The sequence below is a fragment of the Nothoprocta perdicaria genome, unplaced genomic scaffold, assembly GCF_003342845.1.
Source record: "Nothoprocta perdicaria isolate Ctin4 unplaced genomic scaffold, notPer1 scaffold_61, whole genome shotgun sequence".
Lineage (NCBI taxonomy): Eukaryota > Metazoa > Chordata > Aves > Tinamiformes > Tinamidae > Nothoprocta > Nothoprocta perdicaria.
The window spans coordinates 462,652-476,137 of record NW_020455877.1 but is presented as its reverse complement, the minus strand read 5'-3'; positions in this window follow the sequence as shown (position 1 = coordinate 476,137).

Sequence of the window (13,486 nt, the reverse complement as noted above, 5' to 3'; positions counted from 1 at the left end):
TCTTTTTTCTCTCTTTTTTTTTTTTTGTTAAACAAGAAACAAAAACAAAAGAAAATGTTCTTTTTTTTTTCAGTACTTACTCACTGAGTGCTGGAATCAGCAGTTCTAGTTCCTCACAGTAAATTGGAAAAAATATTGTGCATTATTGAACAAAACTTCTATCAAGTGTAATTGAAGTTTAGTCTAAATAGAGTGGGCCAGTTCCCCCGTGACCTAAGTAACTTGGATGTTGCTGCAGCCGTTACACTCTCACTCCAGTTCTTTGAAGAACATAGCACTGTTTGGTTGCACTGGTTGCACAGAACAAGCAACCATTTTGTTGGAACAAAATGTCCTTAGTGATATTCTGCATTACCAAAAATGAGACCAGTGGAAGAACCAAAAGCTGGTGCTAGTCCTATTTTATCTGTCTGTCTGTCTGTCTGTCTATCTATCTATCTATCTATCTATCTATCTATCTATGCATTTATTTTTGCTTTCCAGATCAGCTTAGATAAAAGCAAAATGACGTAAGAGGAAGTAAAAGCATGCGAGCAGGAAAAACTGGATATGGAATTGGAGGGGGGAACTTCCAATTCTAAATTCTAAATCGTAATTCTAAACTTTCTTGTGCAACTGCGGTTGAAAAATGAGCCTGTAACTGTGACTTTGGTCACTCTTGACATTTTATGGCTTTAGCTATAAGTTCAGATGAGAATCAAAGATAATTATTTAGTCATCTAGGACTTTGTGAACCCTGCAATACCACTCCAAATTCCTCCTTCACCTTCACTCTCCCCTGGCTTCCTTTAGCTTCAGAAACTGTAGGTTTTTAATTTTGGTCTCTCTGACTTTTCTTTACTGGGGCATCGGTGATCAGTGGGGACCAGGCTTCTGTTTGGCYGCCTGAACAGGTCTACTCAGAAGCAGCTGAAATTTTCAGCCGAATATATCCCTGGCCTACTATAGCCCTGTTCTGCCTGTCTGATACCATCTTTGATTTTTCAAGTGGTTAGATATCTTTGCTAGCAGATGCTGATTACTCAGTTGCTTCTTAAAGATTTCTAAAGTGCAGATTTTCAGTGTAAACCCAAATCTGGGCACACTACGGTCTCCAGAATTTGCTTTTTGTTCATACATTGTTTTTTTTTCTGTTCCCATACCTATTTTTCTCCTCTCATCCCTCCCTTTTTTTTCAGTCTTTCGTGCTCATCTTCAATAGCATCTTTCTTAGTGAGAAGCTTCCCTTCCAATATATTCTATTATTAATCTGCAATGCTATTCTTCCACCATTGTTTCTACCTTTTTCAATTTACATGCCTCAGAACTCATCTTTCACMATGTTTCTGAAACCACTCTAACATTTGACTTTCTCTTCTGCTTATATTTCTGATGTGTCCTTTTTTTTTGGATCAGATATACGGTATCACTTCCTGTATAAATTATAGCCCTTGCTCATCTCATTTCAAAACAGAAGTCATATATTGTCCTCAGTATAATTTTCTGTCCTCAAGGCAACCACTTAAACTACATCTCCACCACGGAACAAGTGCAGGCTCTTATTGTACTGTATTATACTAGGCTCAGTCACCTTCACCTCTCACATAGACCTTCTCATCTGAGTTTGGTGGTAAATTCAGMTAGGACTAGGTGACATCTTTGGAGATATATGTTGACATTCACATTTTGTTTTCCCTTGTAACCTGTAATTGTATAATTGGGAGACTAGTCTAAGCTGTAAGAATGTCAATTGTCTGCCATTTTTCCTGAAATGTCAAGAAGTACATTCAAATTCTCACAGAGGATGTGTTCATGTCCTTATGGAGCGAATGTCCTTATGGAGCGAATCTGATATTCCCCACTTGTTAGACTTTTATACTCCCTGCATGGTGCTCTCAGAGTGTGTCGGCAGGTTCTGTTCAGGGAAAACTAAGCTGGAAGCCACTCCAAGGACAAGTTATCTGCRTCTCCACATCTAATAGGAATGCTTCAGTCTACTGAGCATTCCTCCTTGAAATATAATCCTAGTGTTGGGTGTCCAACAGTAGGAATCACCACAGATCTGCTCCTCATGTACCCACACAACCTGCTAATGTAGTCATAGTCACACTACACTGCAAAGAACTGCAGAGAAACTYGGCGTGTTGCCGCTTTCCCTTGAGAAAGAAGTTGTAAGTACATGAAGATGTACTTAAAGTACAGAAGGATGAGTCATTCATCTTCCATTTTTAAAGATATTTGAAACTGCTCAGAGATGAGAAAACTGTAAGATACAAAGTACACAAAAGAGAAGTAAGATGGTAAAGAATTAATATTTGTCCCTGAATCTTTCTTTTCTTTTTTTTTCTTTTTTTTTTTTTTTCCCCACAGAAATATATGATGAACAGAAACAGGGACAGTTTGATGAGTTTCCTAGTAGTCTTGGTCATTCTGTGAGGAGATCAGCTTTTCTTACACTGGCAATGACCTTTGGGAGATTTAAGGAAAACAACATTAGTGAGATTCAGCAAAGAATAATTTTTACTGCTGGAATGAAGTGTATGCGACTCCATGGCTCGTGCGATGCAGGAGCTCAACTTACCTGAACTTTAGGGTCTCTCCTGGCCTTAAATGTAGGAATTTCAGAGATCTGCAGGGGCCAATATGGACCAGATCTAATTCTTGATTTACATTATGTAGTCTGTTGTTAGACTGCCAGCTTACTTTTGTTTAGCTGTATTTTATTATTTACTTGGCTGCATTCAATGAGTGCTTGCCCAGATACCTGATATTATTTGTACATCCACAGTGCCACGTGCACTCTCCCTGGAGCCTTAGGAACTGCCCACAGGAAGTGAATGTGCCCCACATGCCAAAAGCATCGGAATTTAACAGCGTGTGGGAAGAATCATTCCTCATACACAGTATGGCAATACATGCTGTGGAGTGAAGAAGTGAGAAAGGTAGAAATCTGAAGGAAAGTTTCATATAATTTTCCAGTATTGGAAGGGGAAGATTTCAAAAATCTTCTTCACTGAGACCTTGGCTGTATGAGTGCTCCAAATTATTGCCGTTTTCCTTGGATTGAGCATGGACTTTAGTGTTCATATCAGTTACAGCCCTGTTAGTATCTGAGAGGTGCAACCTTGCTAACTAAACAGACCTCTCCAGTTCAGTATGGTAAGGTAGGATTTCATTACAGCTCTCATGTTGGGCAGTTATGAGACACACTTCTAAATGGCAGATGCTTTAATGCCTGTGTCAGGGTCTACAGTGACAAATAGTCACCACTGCATAAACACATTTATTTTACTACAAGACRTTTTCCCGGGGAGGAGGGAGTGCCCATCAGGAACAAGAGGCCCATTGCTGCCCGAACAGCAGAACATTTTCCATGGTTCTGTCCATGAGCAGTTATTCTTTGTGGGGGGAAAGGGAGTAATAAATGCAGATGACTTCTGCGTGGAATTAGACAAAAAATGGGGGACAATGACATGAAAAGTGACATGAGGGTAAAACACACCACATGCTATTCATTTTTTTTTTTATTATTATTTTTTTGCCATCATACATTTTGTAATTATGTGAAAGATCATTTTAGAGTCACACGGTTATTGGGGAATGCATTTTCATTCCTCATAGCTTCAGAACATGATGTCAATGACATCTAAACCCAATCTTGATCAAAAGGGCAATAGCTAAATAGTAGCACAAAACCAGGTAATAATTATATTTTTGACCTTTTTATACTTAAAATGTATACAACTCTTTTATCACCCATTTTCAATATTCTTTCAGTTTCCTGGTGTCYTTTGGCACACAGACATGCCAGTCTAATAATGCATTTGATTACAGACRCATAGCACTAGATGATTTAGTAGAGTTAATAAGCTGCAGTCAAATGTAAGACTTATTAACCTGGTATTACCTGGTCATTAATTCAGCCCTAATTTTCCTGTTTCTTAAAGCTAACCAAAAGAGTGGAAGCAATGCTATTATATCGCTGTCCTGTACAATTCCCTTTGTTCGTGAGAACARTTGTTTGTCTGCTGTCTATAATTTCAATATTTGTTCTGATATTTTCAGTGGTGTTCTGCCTTTATGGACAAACAAACTCCTTCATGATTTTGAAGAAGTATTGATTTCTGCATGATTTGTAATTTTTACATTCTACATGGYTTGTACTTCTAGTTTTTGTTCTCCACACATTATCTTTACCTTATTTTCCTTTCCACATCCCACATGTCTATTAGCTGGTCATATAAAGCTTGCCATGTGTGTTACAGCTTGCCTGAAGTCACTTGTGTGCCATGCCGTTAGTATTTTGATGGTCTATGGTAACTACAGAACAATGTCKTGGCTCCCCTAACATGTTTTCCACTTTAGCAGACATAACTGCTGCATCCTAAGTGTTATTTGTCCTCCTTCCTTAGGTATGGCATTTAGCTGTGCTAAGCCAGTGTCAGCTTTGAAACACATGTACGCTCAGATATGAAGGATAGTTTCCAGAACTGGACTCCATGCCTCACTAGGTGATTTCAAGTTCACCTTGAGTGATTCTGTGAACTGGTCTGTTTCAAGGTCCGAATATGGTCGTATTTACTCCTTCTGTGGAACTTAATTAGCTCTACTTTCGAGTTTTCGTTTTTATATCTGTAAAGAGTCCCTTCACGCTCTCTGAGGAATGAAGTTTTAGTCCATAATTTTRCTTATTTATAATCTCTTCCAGACATTTACTACATTTTTTATTGTTTTCCACTGATGGATATTTTTATACTCCTGCTACTTCTGTATTACTGACATCATCTTAATTTCCATAAATACATTCCTGATTTATTTGAAGTCAATGTTCACATCATACTTCAGGTAGTCTGAATATGTCCAACCCTTTTCAAAGCATCAATCAGTTTCCTTTCTCTATGCAGCTCTGCACAAGCCTTTTGCTTGCTGTATATCCAATCTCCTTGGGATTTAATGGGCTTAATGCAAACGACCCTATTTTTGTATATTCTTTCATAATAAAATTTCTCCCTTTTTTTCTAAGTTAAAGCAAGGAAAAAAACATTCTACTACAGATCTACTTTCTTTATCCCCAAGGATAAAGATCCCTGATTTACAAACATTTTTGTTATTCATTCATTCTAACCTCTTTCCTTCTTCATCAGCGTGGAGCTGGTACACTGGTTGGTGTATTCCTGGCCCCTTTTGTGTCACTGACAGTCTCCTGCATATTCCGTCTCCTTCTAGTAATTGAAAGACAAATGTCTATACATCTCTTCCTGGTAAAAATCTGTCAGCTCTCTACCCGGAAAACAACTTGAAGGTCCTTAAAATTATACCTCCTACCAAATGTGGGAACCAAGTGTTCAGCCGTCAAGACTTTAATATTCATGAGTTGCCACATTTGGTGATTGCTCACCAAATCTGTCACCTGTATGTCCTGAGAGAGACCAACAGGGGCTCCAGAGAGGCTTCTAGGGAACATACAGGATGCTCTGAAGAGGTTTCACCAGGAGAAATGTCTTCCTAATCTCTTTAGTTAGAAAGTGGTTTTCTCAAACATGAGTCCAATATCACCTCCAAACTTAAAAAAAAAAAAAAAAAAAACCACACACACATGAAACCAAGAACAAGAAAAAAGACCTCTTTATAATATAACTAGGACTAGGAGCAATGTTCCTATGTGTATTATGTACATGGACTTTCAAAAGGAAAATAGCTATTGCTTTTTGGAAAACAAATCTTTTAAGAAAAAAGAGCCTTCTGGAAAGAAATTTGCTCTATTAAATAGCCATAATGACCTTGAATATAACCTATATTGTCCCATGTTATTATCAGAACATTTGCACAGCTGCAAGACTCTTTTAGGCTGTGAAGGTCATTATGTTATTTTACTGTATGTCATTTAAGATACATGCTTTGTAACTAAGGTTACTTGAGATCTGTCRGTGCAAGAAATACAACTGTGTATCTTCTACCCCTTCACTTCCCTGTTCATTTCACTTAACAACTTTTTTTATGTTTAGATTCTAAGGTTTCAGTTACTTTGAGATTCCTTAAGCCTCAAAAATGTGTTATTTCAAGTACACTAGGATCCAGATGTTGTAACATGGTCCCTTGAATATACCAGGGATATGTGGCATAGAAAATTTTAAAGTTTATTGGATTCAAGTAGTCTTTCACTTAAGGTAAGTAAGTGCCTCTGACCTAGGTTCTGGTTTTGAACAACATTAAATTACTTTTGTGAGGCTCCAAAGTTGGAAAGGAGCCTTGTGGGTCACCCTAAAAGAGAACATAAAATATCTCAAGTTGTAGAAAGACTCTGGGTTGAGTTGATGYTCTTTGTCCCCATTGCAGTTCATTTGACACATAAGAAATATGACACGAATGAAAAGGGAATAATGTTCCCAGAAATTGTGTATGACAAAATAGATCTTATATATCTCTCCTCCCTCCTTACTCTTGCAAGCACATGGTGAAAAAATACCTGTATTTGATTATTCACTAGTCTACTCTGCAGAATATTTCAGAGAAACTGGGTAAACTGAAAGACTGAACTCCCTGTTGGAAAAAAAATGTAATAAAAATAACGTGCCAGCTGAGCTGGTGTAAGTGCTGGGGTTCTTGGAGAAAGTATAATTATATTTCTTGGAAAATGATTTGATAATTAAACACTGAACAAATGCTTAGCAGAAAGAAAGACCATACATATATATTCTGATTGCATAAAGAATTCATGGAAGAACTATCTTAAATCTTCATTCTGAAACTAGTAACTAGATAACATATAGCTATATTTATACTTAGTGAAAATATTTCAGCTGTAAAGTGTGAAACAGCTGACTTCTTAGAATCTGTTGACCTGCAGTGTCATTATTTTTTAAACACACACACTTGTGTATTGCGGCAGACTAGTAGATATAAATGGCTGGAAGTGTTAAGCATTTTCATTATTATTTAGAAGTATTATTAGTATAATAACTGAAAAAACAGACAGAATAGACAGGAGTAATTGTGCATGATGGACGACGTGTAGACCCAGTGAAAACACCAAGCCCCACATAGCAAATAATCAGTTAATTCTTTTTATCTTGATAGCTCCACACATAATATAGTAGCTCAGTCACATTCTGTTTGGTGGGAGAGACAGAGTGTTTAGGACTTCTGAAGATATCAATGTTTAAATAACATGACAAATTATAAATTATAAATGCCACTGTATGAAGGCATGCCTTCCTGTAAAAACTATATGGGAATTAGTGCCTTCAGCTTGGAAGAGCAGTAGTGAAAAAATAATAAAAGCAATTAGGAATATATATTGCTAATTTCTGAAATGGGATTGTATATAAAAATGGGGGAGTTAGGCAGGTATAGAACATTGCATTTASCAGTTCATGTAATTGCACCTTATCGTCCTTTTTCATCGGAACTGTTTAATTGCAGCCATGCTGATTAGCAAATTGCAAATTCAATAGGGAGCCCGTGGTAATGAGAGCAGTTGTACTTATTAGCAAGGAGGCTCTCTCTAGGTTACAATTCAGTCACAGAATGTCCTCCTCTTACATTTGCTTTAAGAAATCAGGATCTATTGAATTAAGTAAAAGAAAGACATGCAAGACTGAACCTACATTTCACGTCTGAATGCTATCCTGGAAATTACATAAAGAGAAAAAAAGCAATCAAATTAGGCATCACAGTCGGAAAATAATCACCATTGGTAAAGGCATTGGTGCAAATACTGAAAACTCAATATTCCTTGGAAAATACAGAATCCAAATTTCTGTTTTGACTGTGGATGAGAGCATTGGTGTTTTGCACAGCTATTCAAAGATTCTGAGTGGTATTTCTGGAATCTACTCAACAGCTTGAGACAGAATGGCCTGACAAAGATTCTCATCTTCAAGCATCAAATGAGTATTTAACAACACAATAAAGAAGCTTCATTATATGTAGAATATGTACAACAAAACACGAAAAGTCTCTGAAATGTTCACAAGTATGATCATTAGTTAGATTATGGGAAGGCTGATCTTACATGGGTAAGACAGAAAATTGTCTTTGATGGTGGTTTTCCGTGAAGAGTCAATTATATTTTTTTGTATCCCTTACAAAGCCCATCCTACTTTATTTGCCCCTAAAAGTTTCTAGATTATTAGTGCTGTTCTGTTTGGATCCAAATGCCATGTTGACTTACAGAAAATTTGGATCCATCCATCCATCCATCCATCCATCCATCCATCCATCCATCCATCCGCGTTTTAGCTTATGTCAATTGTTACTGGTTTGAGTACTTGAGGAAACAAGATGTTATTAAGCAATCACAAAAATGACACTGGCTTTACTAACTGTCTCATTGTGGAAGCTGAAAGGTCATATGGGAAGGCATTCAAGCATCCTCAGTGCCTATTTTTGGCCGGTAATTAGGTACTTCTTGAGTCAGAGAAAGTGTCTTCGCAAAACTTGATTTTCAACAGGCAGCAACAACACTTGATCAATAACAAAGAATCTACAGATGTTCAGGTTATCACCTCTCATTGGGGACCATCATCAGTCAAACATCTCCAATTTGAAGTTTTCATAATTCCAGGAATTTTGTAACATTTTACAGAATTCCAAGTGTTCTGTATTTTGGTTATGTGCTGACCATGCATTCAATGAACAGTGAATTTATTCAGCATCTTGGGGAAATTTTAAGTTGCTCATAAAGTCAGGTATTTGAACTAAGTGAAGAAAATTTGAAACTGGAGGAAGCAGTGTCCGTTTCTTGAGATATATGACATTCATTGACTGAAGATAAGTATATGCTGATAGGGTGCTTGAACTGATTGGCAAATAAGAATTTGAGAGTGAACACAGAAGCTGCCTAAAATCAGTAAGCCTCTTTTCCTCAGCACCATGAGCTATGTAATCATTCGTATAACTGTGGTTTTGTTTCTGAAAAAGTCAGAGTCACCTTAGTCATACATTGTGTATTCAAGAATTCCACGTGTGTGTGTGCACTAACCAATTGTACAACCAACAAGTGTCTGTAACTCAAATTGATGCCACTATATGCAGAGATGTAAATGAGTCTGTCATTAGTCAAACTACCCAATGTGACTTTCAGGCACTCCAAAATTTCYCTGCAGGCTGTAATATGGAATGCTTTTATAGACTCAACTTTCAAGGAATTGTCTTTCTGACCATGATGGTTTTTGATCGAAATAGCTTGAGATTATTTTCATCACAAATACCTGAGGTAGTAATATAGAACATCATTTGTTTGCAGTTGAGTAATATCTGACAATAGAATTACTCTTGTACCTGATGAGTTCAAGTTATACAGTTTCTTTCTTTTTTTTTTTTTGGTTTAAGCTATTATTGTTACATGCTGCTGTTCCTGGTAAGCAGCCAGGCTTGGCTATGGCGATGACAACCAGAAATACACTAATATTCTAAAGAGATTGTATGGTGATACTAGTCAATCCTTCATTGTCCTGCATAATCCCCGTTGTCTAATTTGTTTACATTAGTCCAGCAAAGTGGCTTCTTAGCTTCTTAGATCAGATCTTGACGACTTTATCTGTCTTGTCTGAGGCATTGCAGTACTCGTAGGAGCAGTTTGGATTCCTCTCTGCCATCCTTACATTCTATTTTACCACAAGAATTGGTATGTGGTAGCAGATATTGAGCTAAGCCAAACTGGTTTCTTCAGCAATGCTCAGGCTTGTCTGACCTGTCTCATGCTTAGTCTAAATCCAGGTAAGTTTAATTTTCCTGATGGAAGCAGAAGTAAATCAGGCTGGTTTACCTGAACGTGCTTGTTCTTTGCCACTGYGAGAAGTTGCTACGAGGAGATAAGGTGTGCCAAAATTCGCCATGCAGATTGTCAAGCCCTGCTACAAAACCTTGGAGATGTCTGAACCGTAAGGCTGCCAAGTTTTTCATCATGGCATCATCATCACCTTTCCTAGGTGCATTTTATGCAGCAGTTCAGTATTTACCAGGATGTCATTCTTCTTCATGAGATTGTGGCCCATCAAGTAGTGAAACAAGAGGAGAGATAATGATGTAGAGACAAGACTCAGAACAACCAGAASAAACTTTCAGGTTAGTCCTAGATTCCAGTCCTTTCCAACCTAAATCATGCTATGAGTCTAGTGTAATGCTGAGGGAGAACAGTCATGAACAACGTGGGACAAAAAGAAATGGTGCAACTGAGGTTGGCAGAGTTTGACAGAATGTGACAGGCAAGGGACACAACAAGAAGCAATTACCAAAAGACACAAAACACAAGAGGAAATGTGGTAAGTATTCCAGCTTAGCAAGAAAACTAAGGGAGTCTGAGCAGAGAGAACACCATTAATAGATGACGCTGTGCTTAATGCTTTTGTCAGTTCAAACTGTGATGATAAGTTCAAGTGCATTTAGTTATYAGCACAATTAACTTTGTTAACATTAAATTATGTAATTAGTTATAGCAAGGGATGCTGAGGGTAAGATTAAGTTTCCTCACTGAAGGAGAAATAAACACCAGATTGGTTTGCATGGAAAGCAGGAGCTGTGCAAGCCTCTACCAGAAATGATGTAGCCTTCAAGCAGAATATAACAGACTATGAGACTTCCTAACCTTATTTTTTCTATGACCTTATTTTTTCTATGATATATGCTGTTATTATTTCCTACTGGAAAAAAAAATCTGGGAAAACTGAGGAGAACTAGGGAAGGAAAAAGAAATGGATCATATCTATTGGAGCTYTCAGAAGAGAGAGGTGAGATCTGCATTCCAGCACAGGCTTCAGCAATTTTATTTAATATCAAACTTGGTTGTTTGAACATCAGTCTTCCACAATCTATGTGAGAGCCTGCCCCCCTCAGGCTGCTTCCATGAGTATCAAATATTCTGAGTGAATATTTGRTTATTCCTGAAAGCGGCACTGCTGCATGACTGTGCGCACGTTATTCCCTGGCTGCCTTTCCCCAGGGGACAGCTTATTTCAGATCCTGTTCTGAATCAAGSAGAGGATGAAAATAAATCAGTCTCCTACATTGTCAGGTGAGTGATTAAAATATTAGGTTAGAGATTTACTCACTGTTTTTTATTTTAGAAGGGGAAATTAGATTTAGCAATTCCTAATTGAATTAGTTCATAACTAAATGAGAATTCCCAAGTGACAGGATGACACAGTCTTGGGACTGTGTGGGTGCCTATGCCCTGCCTCTTTTTATTTGCACTATCAGTACATGAAATCCCCTAAATCCTACTCATGTCAGTTCTTAGAGTGTCTTCCTTTAGTAGCTGTTTYTCTAGATAATTTGAGTTTGGGCGTATACTTATTACTAAGGATTCTGCTGAGCAGCAGAATATTTAAGAGTTAAACATTGTAACACTTAAGTGTCCTTGAGCTTTTCTAGTGAAAACCAATTCCTATTTTATGACTTACCTTGTTCTCRGCACCTCTCTCTCTGACATTTAGACAAAAAGAAATAAAAAGAAAGAAAAAGAGCTTCATACACAAAAGAGCTTCAAAGAATATAGTGTGGATGGCAGGATCTCATCTATCATCTGCATGCCTAAACCTCACATGTCATCGAGCCACAGGCCRTGTGTTTTAGTACTGCAGGTAGCACGGGAAGAGCCTACTTCTTCAAAAACTCATAGGTAAGAGATGATGCTGCCCCTGCCATGTTCTCCCTGCTCTGTTGTGGGACAGGAACAGGCAGGTGCCTGGGTTATTTTGACCTTGGTGTTGGCCTCAGCAGCTCCCACTGGCTCACTTCCTCCCAGAGCCGRGGGTTTGGATTTCCCAGTGGTGCCAGCACAGCCTCACTGCCAGTCACGGGGTGGCTCTTTGGCACAAAAACTGTGCTTGAATTGCTTGTAAACTGTGTGCAATTCAATCGTTGTTGYCGCGAAATATAGAACACACTATTATTTTTGCAGTCCTTCTCTGAGAAGAACTATAAATAATTCTTCATTGCTCTTGATTTCTTAAATGTGATTAAAAAATCTATATAGTTCATAAAATATTATTATTATTATATTTTAGAGTCTTTCATGTATTTTCTGATATCTTATTGTGGATAAAACCCAATGGCTTTTCTATGGATTTGCTTATTTGGAAAAATGGACTTCTTCCCAAAGTTCATCAGTGCACTAAGCTCTGGCCCGTGTTTGGAATTTGTTTTCCAGGAAAAAGGAAAACACATCATATGAGTGGGATATAGCAGTTATATATTTCATTTTCATTAATACGCTATTCTTTTCTCTTAAGCACTATAACACAGGCTGTGTCCAATGTTTACAATGGATTTTTGTCAAGTACAAGGTTCTTTTCATACAGACATTGGCTCTACTAATATGGTTCCTTCAAGTTCACATCTAAATTTTAAATCCTCTTGGAATCAACACCAACTGTCCATTTTGACACTTGTTCATCATTTTTTTTTTCTCAATGGAACTATTCTCTGTCCTTCAGCTGTTGTAGCAATTTTGCATTTTCCAGAGTCTCCTTATAAGACCCAGGTTCTGTGCTAGGAGAACCATACAACATGACAGTCTAAAGTATTTCACAGCTCCATTACAGCAGCTTGCCTCTTGTTCCAGCACACACTTTCAAAAAGGGAACCTTTGGTCTGACCCTTTGCAAAGCTATTTTTTAAAATCTAAATAATTATTTCTATAGCTTGACTATTAATGATCAAAACAACTATAAATCTAAATCATTCTTCCCCTTTGCTAACCAGAGGCAGGTGAACCATAGCAAATCTGAGAGATTAAGACACGTCCCTTGATTCTTCTGAGCTTGACTGTATGTTTGTGTGTGCATGTGTGATAAGGAAGTGTAGACACAGTACATTGTAACAGTGATAGCAAATTGGAAAGGATATTGGTATCATAAATAAATCAACACTTTGTCATAGTCTTTGACATAGAGTCAAATGATTTAGTCCATACAAGGACTGAATAAGGAGCAGGATGCTTTAGTAGCCTGCTGTGCTATCAGGTTACTCATTTGAAACATTTCCAGAAAGGTAAAGTAAGCTCCCTGCAAATGCCCTTCTCTGATGCCCACTCCCCTGGCTGAACCACTGTTTGCCACTATGTCTTTATTATGAGGGATGTGAGAGCTGAAGGGATACTTAAAGCAAAGCAAGCCCTGAGCACAGTGGTACTTACCATGGCAGAGTGGTACTCACCATAGTGACTCTTGAGAAACTACTGCCCATGTGTTTGTACTGAGATGATTGTGAGAGGAGAAAGCAAATGAGCATTGMCGTCCGTGACTGTATCCTTAGTTATGCTAGGAGATATGGAAAGACATACTAGGGGAAACTGCCTTCCCCAAAGAGTGCCTAAATCTAAGCAGACAGGACAAGCAAAAGGTGGGAAAATAGTGTTTTTAGGTAGGGAGTGAAGATAAATATAAATTAAATGTTTTGTTTTCTATATGCAAGGTCTGTGATCCCTTGGGTCAGCTCTTCTCCCAGTCTAGCACAGAACTACCAGTAGTGATGCCCAGTCTTGTCCACTAGAGAAAGCCCAGCA